General features: G+C 42.5%; 1 long non-coding RNA gene across 1 annotated transcript; it reads right to left on the bottom strand.

Moving 5' to 3' along the window:
• Positions 1 to 822: 822 nt before the first annotated feature.
• Positions 823 to 9097, bottom strand: LOC127577179 (uncharacterized). Its single transcript, XR_007957340.1, has 3 exons — positions 8846 to 9097; positions 6940 to 7038; positions 823 to 1167 (listed from the first exon to the last, which is right to left on the bottom strand). It is a non-coding gene; the product is annotated as an uncharacterized LOC127577179 (long non-coding RNA).
• Between the last annotated feature and the right edge of the window lie 2585 nt (positions 9098 to 11682).

Consider the following 11682-nt stretch of genomic DNA (forward strand, 5'->3'; position numbering starts at 1 on the left):
TCACCAGTGTCTTGTGCAACTGTAGCATAACATTCCAACTTCTATTCTCAGTGCCATGACCGATGCAGGCCAGCGTGCCAAACACGTCCTTCAGAATCCTGTCTACCTGTGACACAACACCAGGGAACTATGTACTTGTACTCCTAGGTCCTTCTGTTCTACAGCATTCCGCAGGGCCCTACCATCCACTGTGAAAACCCTACATTGGTTTGACTTCCCAAAATGCAACATTTCCCACTTGCATGAATTAAGCTCCATTTGTCATGCCTGGATCCACTTACCCAGCTGATCGAGGTCCCGTTGTAATTCTTGATAACCTTCTTCACTGTCTACTATACCAGCTATATAGTTGCATCTGCAAACTTACGAACCATGTCTTGCACGTTCTCATCCAAATCGTGGATATACATCAATGGTCCACTACCGACCCTGAGGCACACTCACTTTTCACGGGCCTCCAGTCCGATAAACAGCCTTCCAACATTACCCTTTGTTTTCTGTCGGGGACGGTACATTTTGCTCGCCTTTACGGTGCTTGGGATATTCTTCTTTGGCTTGTGTCAAGGCACTTGTACTTTGCAGGAAATTATGGATGTCAAGCCGTGATTTGATTTGAAGGACATGAATTTTAATTGAAATAAAAACAAGCGAATTTACATAATCAATGGGCATACGGATATCCCGAAGAGACTGGTTATCACGAGACGCGATTGGGAAATCTATCTAACGTCACGTCATCAGTATCGTTCTCATTTGGATGCTGACCTAAGTGAGCGAGAATAGATTTTGCACTGGCGGCTTGCGTAAACCTGTCCGTGTTTTCAGCATACAAATCAACATTTAAAAGCGGGCTGCGTCGAAAGTTGTTCTCGCAGTCGGTGATGATCTTCTCGATTTTTTCTCCCGAAAGGCTGTGGAAGCAAATTACTTAAGGGCTTTGGGGAGTTGGCAGAGAACAGGAGACTGGATTTAGGGCAGATCAGCCATGATTATATTGAATGGCAGGGCAGGACTGAGAGGCCGAGTGCCGTACGGTTGCTCCGATTCTTCATATTCTTATGCTTATTGACGGTGTCAGCGCCAGATTCCTCAGGTTTCGCAGCTCACCGAGGATAAAATCTCCCACGCTCGCAGTTGTGATATGGATCGTTACTCATTTATCTGGATCTGATGAATGAAACGAAACAATACCTTGAACGTACGCTTATTGCTAGTCAACACGAACTCATTGGACACTCAGTTTCTCGCTTTCATTGAAATATTTACACCTCCTTACGCTGCGCATTTGTCTTAAAGTTTAAATGCTGATACTTTATTGGAGTTGGGATGCTGGAAATGAGCTTGTCAGCTCCGCTTCATTTAGTCTGTAAAAGGAAGTTAATATCAGCCATTAGCCCGCCATCTAGTGATTGCGCGAAGGAATTAATATGAAAATAAAGTTGCATTATATGTCGGTTGTCAATATAAGACTGCTGCCATTTTAAAACAGATTTAATATTAACTTTATTTTTCCGATCTTCCTTTCTGCTTTATCTTGACATTCAATGCCAGGAACCTTCTCGTCTAAGAGAACAACAATAGAGTCCACCCTCCCGTTATTATACGAAGATTAATACCGGCCAAGAACATTGAGTGCACACAGAATGTCATGGCGGTCCATTTTTGTATCCTGGAACATCTTTCGATTTTTAGACTCAGTAACCGGTTATGGAACTGTACCAGCCTCTCGGCAATCAGTCTCACATGTCTTCATATTTGGAATGCAGACATTGCAAGGAGCCATTCTTCAGTTACTTGTGTCAGATCGCTGACAACAATTTTACCTGAAGAGCACATGGAATTAGTTCGAAAGCTGAACCCTGTCGACACACCTAGAACTTTCAGCCGCCCTATCGATTGCCGTGCCTTGCTTGAAATCAGACGCCATCACATACCTAATAGATGTCTTATCGGTACTCTGTTCTCTGATACACAGTTTGAACCCACTTTATGACGAGTCCAATATTTCGGAAAATAATCTAACAGGTGTCAATATATTAACTGGCATCACGTTTTTCGTGACGCTGGGTGGCAATGCGTTTGTCCGGTTCCTTTCCTTGTTGATTTCTGTTAATTAGCAATTCATATAGCAGAACAATCTCTATTTAAAATAAACAATTGGGAATGGGAAAATAATTTTAACAGTGTGATGGTGTCAAAGACTGAAAGGGTCCACAATGTCGATTTATTTCCATAACTCGAGACTGGCTATCACGCGCTTAACGCTGTTTAACAAGGTCAGAATTACTCACGTTTCTCTCCAGTTTGTTAAACGAACTTCTATTCACATAATGTTTATGTTATAGCTTATTTACACCGATCTCTCGGCTCTGCCGAGAACAGTCGGCGCGTTCTTCCTGGGGTCGATCTTTAGTAAATTCTTTCTTCTCTGTCACGTTTAATGTAGAGTAACCAACAGCATGTGGAATTGGTGATTGTGCACAGTGCAATAGAAGACATTTAAGACTGCTGGCGATGAGACTGAGACAGTTCCATAAACTGTAACTCAGGCTGAACGTCTATAGAAGCACCAGGACACAAAAATGGGATGGAATAACTTCCTCTCTGAACATAGAACATTATAGAAAAGTACAGGCCCTTCGGCCCACGATGTTGTGCCGACATTTTATCCTGCTCTAAGACTTACCTAACTCTTCCCTCCCACATAGTCCTCCATTTTTCTTTCATTCATGTGTCTATCTAAGAGTCTCTCAAATGTCCCTAATGTATCTGCTCCCACAACCTCCGCCAGCGGTGCGTTCCACGCACCCACCACTCTGTATATAAACTTAACTCTGACATCCCCCTTATACCTTCCTCCAATCACCTTAAAACTATGCCCCTTCGTGTCAGCCATTTTTACCCTGGGAAAAAGTCTCTGACTGTCCACTTAATCTATGCTTCTTATCATCTTGTACACCTCTATCAAGTCACCTCCCATCCTCCTTGGTTCCAAAGAGAACAGCCCTAGCTCATTCAACCTATACTCACAAGATATGCCCTCCAATCCAGGCATAATCCTGGTAAATATCCTCTGCACCCTCTCGAAAGCTTCTACATCCTTTCTATAATAATGCGACCAGGACTGAACACAATATTCCAAGTGTGGTCTAACCAGAATTTTATAGAGCTGCAACATTACCTCGGGGCTCTTGAACTTAATACTCCGACTAATAAAGGCCAACACACCATACACCTTCTGAACAACCCTAGAAAACTGTACGGCAACATAGAGGGATCTATGGCCAAGGACCCCAAGATCCACCTGTTCCTCCACACTGCTAAGAGTCCTGCCATTAAACTTGTATTATACCTTCAAATTCGATCTTCCAAAGTGTATCACTTCCCACTTTTCCGGGCTGAACTCTATCTGCTACTTCTCAGCCCAGCTCTGCATCCTATCAATGTCCTGTTGTAATCTATAGCAACCTTCTACACTAGCCACAACACCAGCAACTTTCGTGTCGTCTGCAAACTTGCAAACCCACCCTTCCACAACCTCATCCAAGTCCTTTTCAATATCGCAAAGAGCAGGGGTCCCAGAACAGACCCCATTGGAACACCACTGGTTACCGACGTCCGGTCAGAATACAGTCCATCTACCACCCCCCTCTGTCTTCTATGGGCGAGCCAATTCTGAATCCACACAGCTAAGTAGCCCTGGATCCTATGCCTCCTGACTTTCTGAATGAGCCTTCCACGAGGAACCTTATCAAACGCCTTACTAAAATCCATGTACATCACACCCACTGCTCTACCTTAATTAATGTGGTTTGTGACATCCTTAAAGAATTCAATCAGAATCGTGCGGAACGACCTGCCACTCAAAGCCACGCTGACTATCCTTTATCAGCCTATGCTTCTCCAAATGGCTATAAATCCTGCTTCTAAGAATCTTCTCCCTCACCGAATAATTTGAAGGCTGATCAGGCTCATTGTCTAGCCCCAGGTGTAGTATGGCCTCTCCTATCTTCAGCCTGTCCACATATTGTGTCAGGAATCTTTCTTGGGCGCACCTTAAAAATTCTGCCCCATCTATCCCCTTTACACTAAGGAGGTGCCAATCAATATTAGTGAAGTCGAAATCACCCATGACAACAACCCTGTTATTTTTACACCTCTCCAAAATCTGCCTCCCGATCTGCTCCTCAGTGTCTCTGCTGCTATTGGGGGGTACAGTAAATGCACCAACCTCTGACCTATTACTCGTGTTCCCATCCCCCTGCCAAACGTGTAAACCGTCCCCAACAGCTCTAGCAAACATGCCTGCAAGGATATTGGTCCCCCTCGAGTTCAGGTATAAGCCGTCCCTTTTGTACAGGTCGTACCTTCCCCAGAAGAGATCCCAATTATCCTCAAATCTGAAACCCTGCCCCCTGCGCCAACTCCTCAGCCACGAAATCATCTGCCAAATCAACCTATTCTTACCCTCAATGGTGTGTTACACAGGCAGCAATCCAGAGATTACTACCCTTGAGGTTCTGCTTTTCAGCTTCCTTCCTAGCTCCCTATATTCCCTCTTCAGGACCATATCTACTTTCCTACCTATGTCATTGGTACCATTACGTACGACGACTTCTAGCTGTTCGCCCTCCCCCCTCAGAATGCTGTGGATCTGATCCGAGACGTCCCAGACTCTAGCACCGGGGAGGCAACGTACCATGCACGAGTCTCTTTCACGTCCACAGAATCTACTGTCTGCCGCCCCTTACTATTGAATCCCCCAACACTACCGCCCTCATTTTCTCCCTTTCCCTTCTGCACCATACAGCCAGGCTCAGTGCCAGAGACATGGTCACTGTTGCTTTCTCCTGGTAGGGCGTACCCCCCAACAGTATCCAAAGAGGTATTCGTTTTATTCAGGCCAACGGCCACAGGGGTACACGGCACTACCGTCCTATTCTCCTTCCTTGTCCTGACAGTCACCAGCTACCACCCTTCCACAGTTTAGGAGTTACTGCCTCCCTGTTGCTCTTATCTACGAACTCTTCGTTCTTCCGTAGGAGCCGAAGGCCATCCAGCTGCATCTCCATTTCCGTAACACGGTCTGTAAAGAGCTGCAGCCCAATGCACCTCATGCAGATGTGGTTATCATGGAGACTGGAGGTCTCCCAGAACTTCCACATCTCATAAGATGAACCCACAGCTGACACTGGATCCATGCTAACTACTCTAGCCTGGCACTAAAGGAAAAACCAGAGAAAGAAATTTGCCCTTGACTTAAGCTTGGTCTCCGTCTCCTCTAGCCGAAGCCTCTTGAGCCAATGCCTCAAGTGCTCCACTCTAACCCAGGTCCTCTAACACAATGGCCGCTCTGCTTATACTGTACCTATCTTCCTTTTATTCGCTGCTGTTAATTAGCCAATCAACTAGAAACAACTTGCAAATGTGCCTCTTTTAGACTTTTGCAAGGTGAAACTCACAAGCACACGCACAGAGACTCGCCACTCTTCAAAGGTCCCGCACCCAATGTTATTGCCCGTTATGCCTCTCCGGAGATGATGCGGAGTAAGCCAGCACCACCACTCGAATCGGTTACGTAGGTCATAGATTAAAGCTAATTTTCAAACAACAGTTTAAATCTGTCCAATGTACGGGATAGTCTTCCCAATTTCTGCCACTTCTTTTGCTATCAGAACACCTAACGCGGGGCCTCAGACTGCAGTTCATTCTCATTCAATTCCGTGCTTCCATCCCTGGGTTGCAATTGGAAGTTATGTCCCTTACCACTCCCCGTTTTTTCATTTCCCGCAATATGGATGTAGGAGCCAATGGCAAGACCTAATTTGTTGATCCAGATTTGATTAACAAAGACCAGATGAAAGAACGGGCAGTCGCTGCGCTATGATGATACATTTTGCTATACTGGACAATTGTGTAAATTTTGATGGAAGTGGAGCAATTGACCTGTTCGTCTCAGTAAATAATTCCCAACAATTGTATAGCGTGCGAAAGCATAGTGATATTAGATATTTAGGAGTCATTGTTTTGTCTTCAGCTGAAGCATTACTCGCAAACCTGAGAGAATTCGGAGAGAATTTCCAGCCCTGGGAGAAAATTGAATGGAAAGTTACTGTTATTGAATCAGTGATGAATGTCTAAATTGCCCTAGGAAATCAAACGGTACGGCAATCGTTCTTTTGATACCAAAATAAGATTAAATAAAAATAATTAAAAAAACATTAAGAAAATAATCTTGATTTTTTTTAATTGAGTAAATATGGAAATCTATTTTCAGTGACAAATGGATCACTATGGAAATGTTACAAAGTTAGTATAATTGTTAGCCGGACCCATATGGGTCACTGTTTTTTTTTAATATAGTTTTAGGCATTTCTCTGCGATTTGAGGTTGATATGCCTTCACCTGAACCTCGGGGAATGGAAGATGCCTTTGCCTGAATTCGCGGTTTTGCACAGCAACGTCTTAATTTTATGGCAAACATATTCGGTGCCATTAATTATAGCCCACTAATCTGGTGGTAGTGTGTCAACGGCCGTGTTACAACTTAAACCTACAATGAAAATTAAAACCAGGCAGACGTAAGTCAGTTGACTGTATTTTTTTTTACCAGAGTCTTGATCTTAATCAAATTTCTTATGCTTAGGAATCGTGACAAGCCATGGTATTTTGTTTAACAAATAAAAACATAAGAATTCCAGGTGATTGAAAAAACACGAGTGCTGGAAGATAAATGGATATTTCGTTGGGAAGATGAAATAATTGAATTACAAGATTCCGTGTTTATTATCACCCACAGTTTTCAGTTAGATCCCGTTTCATTTCGTACGATGCAATAAATTATCTTTTTTCCCATATGAAGGAGAATACCATCAACACATTATTTCTCCTTTCTAATAAGAGAAATGAAAACCCGTGGTAAATCATGAAGTTTCTTACCATGCGATGCTTTGAATCTGAGTCTTGTCAGAAATATAATTACAGCTAAAATTGCCGATCCGCCCGCTGTACATCCAAGAATCAATTCAGTATAAGTGCCTTATAAATCAATAGAAAAGTAAGAAGCTGTGAAACATTTCAACATATTTGAACAGACACACACACACCTTGAGCTCAAAAAGGCAGAGCCTTTGAAAGGTGTCTTTCAATCATTAGTGGACAAAGACTGCAAGGTATATCACAAGACAGCAGCTGCAAGTTAGTGACGGAATCTATAGAGCAAACAATTCATGTTAAATTTTGTCCCGATGCACAAGCGTGTTGTGTTTTTTTTTAAATTAAATGTTTTACTTTTATTGTAGTATGTTACGCTAGGTAGTAGATGGTCACAATGCCTTCTATATGCCTGGACTGTTACCCAACACGTGTCTCCATATTTATTGGTGTCGAAGAAGAACAACTATTTATACACAGAACATTTAGTATATTAAGACCTCCCAAGCCATTTCACTGAAGTATACAGAATCATAATTTGATAACAGGCCCCATATTAGGACAGATAGCGAAATGTTAAGTGATAAACGCAGAGTTAAATGGGCATTTTAGGGAAAGACAATGAGACCGCGAAGATTATCGTAGGATTTCCGAAGTTTATAGTTTGGCAGCAAAGGACATTGCGTGTAGAGACTCGATGAAAGCAATGGCATTCAAGTATGCAGAGTGTAAGATTAAATGCGTGAGAATGATGGATAGTTACAGCTGTAAGCGAACATATGAGACATAAATGAGATTGGAACATTTGCTCCTTTGGTCCATTTTACGAGATTGTGATAGATTCTATTTTCAAAGTCCATTTCTGTTTTTGATATTCATATCCTCTGATTCTCCGAAGGTCTGCCAATTTCATGTTGAGTATATTTAATGACTCTAAACACACAGTACTTAAAGGAAGAAAACCTTGCCTGGGAACCTCTCCTGCAATCATAACCGTTTCAGTGAGATCACAACCTTTCTTCTTTGTTCCACTACGATTGGACCCCTCCCACTCAATATATTCTCGCGAATCAGTCAACTGCACCCATACTGCCCCACGTCTAAGTGAAAAACATGCTTCCATATGTGCGGAGACCAAAATTGTACACTGAACTCGTGGATTGGTCTCAACAGCAGCCACGCAATGACAGTAAAGTGCCCATGGTGTTACACTAGGACTCAAGCGCAATTTAAACTCACCTATAATTCGCCTTCCTTATTACACTATGTACTTACATGTTGACATTTTGGATCTATACAAACACGCTGTAACTCCACACATTATTAAATTCTGAAACATATTCCCATTTTCCGGTCTCTCCCTTTTTTACCCTTGATAAGCTGGAGGTCACGCAAAACGCAGACCAAGACCCTTTCACCCATCAGACCTGTGGTTGCTCATTCATGTTGGAACCTGTTTACACAAGACCGTAGTGTCTCTCATTCTGACACTCGACTACTCCCAACACATTCGCTCCACTGGGAAACTAACTGACACGCTTTAAATTTCTGGAATTTCCATTTTAACATTTTAACCTTCACCCAGCAGCCTGGATACCCTGCCTGGAAATGTCCTTATGCTATTCGGAGTTCAGGGTTTTCTTCTTAAAATTTTTGCTAAATGATCTGTAATTTTCCCACGTAAGTGGCCCAAAATACCTTCAATGCTTTGATTCATCTTACACCAATTATCCTTGTAAAAATTACAGAATGCTGTATTTGCTTTTGAACAGTTTGCACACTTTTCCTTCTTTGTGAATAAATACGGTTCACGTTACCCCCTTTCCCCGGATTTGAACAGCTGTACAACTTCGTTTCTAAAGCGGTTGAGATGCATCCCGCTGCCCCGACTTGCAAATACTTTTAGTCTTACCTCGCTCGACGATGTAGCTGAAACTGGCAGGCACCGTGAGGGAGACATGCGACACCAGGCAGGTGTAAACAACGTCGTCCCTGGAAGGCTGCGTTATTTCCAAAAAATTAGAAACCTCATACGATCCGTCAGCGTTCTGGGTTTTCACGGTTTCTATTCCGGTGAAAATGTCCTCGTTATTTCTTCGCCAGGCAATGTCTAATTTCTCCGGATAGAAGGCAGCTGTCTTACACACGAGTTTACGAGCAGGCGAAAATTCTTCAACGGGCACAATTTTCAACGGAGTTGGGGGAGCTGAAGCAAAAAAAAGGTTACATTGAAGGTTTTTTTTCCATTTCATCGAACATATTCTCCTTTGTCTCTTGGCCGAATCGTATCACATTCCTTTCACGTTAACTACCCGTGTACTTGCTTTTCAACTTCTGAGTTTGCCATTATTTGACCTTAAATTCTTTCATACTAGACAGCAAGATGACAGTTAATTTCAAGCAATGCACACAGAGGGAGATTCTAGCGGGTAGTAACATATGATGAGGGACTTCTGTTCAAAATGTCAGCTTTAACGCGAGATTGGGTTTGGTGGCAGCCTGATGTGTTTATTCAAAACTGAGCATTTTTGAATATTTCATATCTTGCGAATACTGAGGTACAAAAAGCGAGGTATCACAGAATTCTGTCGTTTATAGGCGGGAAGCAGTTGCACATGGAGATTAGAATTCGGTCCTCACAATTCAAGAGACTGGGATGGGGATTTCCGATCAGAAACCTTCACCAGGAGAGCGAACCGAGTGCCGAAACATTTTTTCATGTATCGGATGCGATGTCTGGTGAATCATAACAAAGAAGTACAGGTATAGTCGTCTGATCAGGAGACAAACCGAAGAATAAGAGGAGATTTAGCCCTCGAAGCCGCTCCGCCGTTCAGTTAGTTGGCGGTTGATCTGGGCTTCAATTCTATTTGTTATCAATTCCATATCCTTTGATTTTAGGCCAAGCAGAAATTAATTCATCTCGATCTCGGATGTTTTATTCTCCCTCCATTTACAGACTTCGTGGGGGGGGGGGGAGTAGGGGTTTAAGTATTACCGATTTGTAACATGGGATTGGCAACTTGAAACGGGACCGTCATTAAAAGATACCTGGCCTGTGAATTAACACGAACTCTTCTTCTGAACTTGTAACAAGCGTTGACGTGGAAAAGCTGCAGTTTAACGATGGGTGAAATAGCCGATGTAGAAAAGAGTTGTTAACATTGATCATATTATCCTCCCTGGGACATGAGAAATCTGGTCATCCTACCACAGCCTTTCATATTAGCGTGTTCATTGTTTTAATGTCCTGCCTTTAAAACAATTCTAACCTAACTTCACATTAATTCATTAAATTTGCATATTCTAGCTAAAATAATGGTCATAAATATCTTGGGAATTAGCTCAAAATGGGCAACATCTATCTATGGGGTTATATCAATACCATTGGACGAAAGAGACCGAGAAAGACGAAACGGTGATCAGAACAACACCTATTCCTCGTTCCTCAGATGTTGTCTGACGTTCAGAGTATTTCCAGACTGTTCTGTTTTATTTACGATTTTCATCCGCTGTATCAGTGTTTTTTTAGCGTATGAAGTAAATTTGTTACCGCAGATTTTAAATCAAAAAATAACATTTCAAACTATCCCCAACATTGAGATTTACCTATATTGAACAGAGCCGAGTGCCTCTCACTTTCCGAACAAATATACTCACCCAACACAGTGAGCTCGGAGCCACTTCCATTCCCGATAAATTTTTGCTGATGTTGCAGTTGGCAATAATACACCCCGGAGTCTGCGACACTCACGTTGAGGAGAAAAAATCTACCGTTGCTCTTCTTTACATCAAATTGCCTTCTGCTGTCTGGTACCATGAAGGACTTCTCGCCCTCTTTCCACCAATAAACTTCAACAGTATCGTGTAATAGGGGAAGTCTACACAGGATAGTGACATTGGCTCCACCGGTAACTTTCAAGTGTTTCGGGGATTGATCAAACTTATTCGATGTTATTTTCCCTGCTGTCAGAAAATAAGAGCAGTGAAAGTAGAGATATGCACCGGACAAAAAAAGAAGCAGCACAGCAGAAATACAAAACAATCAAGAAAAATCGACGACTGAATGGGGAAAGCAGTTTAATTAAAACTTCTGTGCGCAAATTCGGTAGAAATTTCTAAAATAGAAATTGTCGTTCAGGAATAGCATACATAGCTTAGCGTACTTTGCCAGAATATACCCAGAAGAACTATGCAGCGAACAGTAACTTTGGACCACATATTGCAAAAGGAACCCTGCTGCTTGCTGCCGTGAGAGTAGTATACTCAAGAGAATTACACGAGTAAGTTTATAAAATGTGTGATCATGACGTACCATATCGCATGATTAAGGCAGAGCAATGTGTGCCAAGTTTAGTTCTATTTGGGAGGGCTGGGAAGGAGGAGCTGTTCGCCCACCCCCATCTCAATTTTCTCTCAGAGGTATAATTCTTTCCCAGTACTGCACACGACACTGCATTCGCATAATCTTCTTTGCTTCCATTTATCAACCGTTCGAATTCATCTCCATTCAAAGAGTGAGGATTCGTACCGGAGCCCTAGGCCTTACATCCACGCTTCATGGTAGAGTTTTCTTCATACAGGAGCTCAATATCTGGATAGTTCCGAGCACTTAAGATGCGTTCGCTTTTTACTTTCTATAATTTCCCGCGTCCAAATAATGGCTGGTGATATCATTGGAATAGCATAGTTTCTTGCAAAGCGAAAATACTTTCGTCAAAGTCAGTCAATTTTATTGTCATGTGCACA

This window comes from Pristis pectinata, chromosome 13, assembly GCF_009764475.1.
Source record: "Pristis pectinata isolate sPriPec2 chromosome 13, sPriPec2.1.pri, whole genome shotgun sequence".
In the NCBI taxonomy this organism is placed as follows: domain Eukaryota; kingdom Metazoa; phylum Chordata; class Chondrichthyes; order Rhinopristiformes; family Pristidae; genus Pristis; species Pristis pectinata.